General features: G+C 32.7%; 1 long non-coding RNA gene across 1 annotated transcript; it reads left to right on the top strand.

Annotated features, from left to right (window-relative positions):
- Positions 1 to 287: 287 nt before the first annotated feature.
- Positions 288 to 1,275, top strand: LOC144791422 (uncharacterized). The gene is made up of 4 exons (XR_013602383.1): positions 288 to 379; positions 476 to 570; positions 669 to 733; positions 1,092 to 1,275. It is a non-coding gene; the product is annotated as an uncharacterized LOC144791422 (long non-coding RNA).
- Positions 1,276 to 1,690: the final 415 nt, after the last annotated feature.

Raw genomic sequence — 1,690 nt, 5'->3', positions numbered from 1 at the left:
CTAAATATCGCATTTTGCAGGTATTATTAGAGCGTTCCTGCAAGTAAAAACATTCGGTGAAAACGAATGCCCCTCCGACCAGTTATTCATTGAAGTTTATTTCTCTTTCTGATTTTATAGATTGTATATTGTCTGAATACTTTTGAGATCGTCTTATTAAGTGCATCTTTTCTCGTCCTACTTCCTGGCTCAGGTAGATCTTAGAGTAATAATTACCATGAAAGATTGATCCATCTTAAATCTACCCTATCACTTTATAACAGGTATTCAAGTTTTTTTTATTTCTAGTTAACTTGATCGGTGCTCACAACATCATGACGAGAGCCGTATGTAGAATGTAACGTCAGGATCCGACTGTTAGTATTCACTAGAAAATAAGGTAATGACGATTAATATGCTCCCTTACCAAAAAGAATAAGAACCAGGCACATAGGTACAATAGTAACGATATCTTTTTTGATATTTATAAATTCAGCCTTAGATTTGTGAAGACATGAATAGTATCTGCGCAAGCTAAAAAGAACTACTCCAGCTAATAACAGCGATTTGGAAATCCATCGAAGGAACACGGTAAATATGTTGAAAATGAGAAAGGAAATTTGTTCACAAATAAATATGCATTTGAACTTGCAAATACGAAACTTGATTTATTATATATATTTTTTTAGAAAACGCCAATCCTCCCTTGGAGAAAGAAAAAAAGCTAATTAAACTTTTTTTATCCTGCTACCTAGTAAGTACTTCCTTATATATTAAATACTGTTATTAACTACATGTACCTCTATAGGATACTTATGCCCAATCGACTTTTAAATTATTTGAATTTGCATCACTTGTACAAATATGGAGTTCCTCTTGGTTGGCTCCATTCCCCTCTTATCTAGATCGATGATACTTTGAGCAATGAAATGTTTCGCAATGAGGTACATCATGTTGTCTTTTTTTCTTGCTTGTATAATGAGAGGTTAGACATTCAATATAATGCTTTTTGTCAAACAGAATTTGCTGTATTATTTAGGTATGGTCTTTTTCTTTTTTGATTAAATTGATGGTCATAATACGTTTTTAAATGATTTTTGTTACATTTACAGATTGAACGTGGCTACTCTTGAAGAATGCGCTGGTCGCCGAAACGCGCATCGAGACAATACTGTGCCACTTGTTTTTTTATATTAATTTTCGTATTTGGTATAACTGTATAAACTTGTGAATTTTAATGTTTATTGCAACTTATTTTACGAATAGGTTATGATTTTAACAATGTATAATTTTTTAATGTCCAAATTTCTGTTTATCAATTCCACTGAACTAATAAAAAAGCAATTATAATTTTTATGTCTTTACTGCCTCTCTCCTATTATACTTTACAAGCACACTGTTAATGGCCTAGGTTTTTATTTTCACATGTTATATCCCTGACCTAGGAATTACTTGGAATCGGTCAATCAGGGGGTCCTTGTTGTTCTCACTCACGCTTTACTTTTAAACATATTCATCTAAAGTGCAGCATGCCACCATTGCTACAAAAATAAATACACATTTCTTTTGCCAACAATTTATAGACTTTTGTTGCACTTGGTGTTGCAATATTTAGCAATGCCAATAGCTCAAACTTAATTAACCCGAGACCTATTGCATTGTAAATACTTGTTTCCACTTGGAGTGCCCAAGGGCTGTACATAAGATAGTT

Source organism: Lissotriton helveticus, chromosome 11, assembly GCF_964261635.1.
Source record: "Lissotriton helveticus chromosome 11, aLisHel1.1, whole genome shotgun sequence".
NCBI lineage: Eukaryota > Metazoa > Chordata > Amphibia > Caudata > Salamandridae > Lissotriton > Lissotriton helveticus.
The sequence above is the reverse complement of the archived record's forward strand: the minus strand, read 5'-3'. Positions and strand labels throughout refer to the sequence as shown.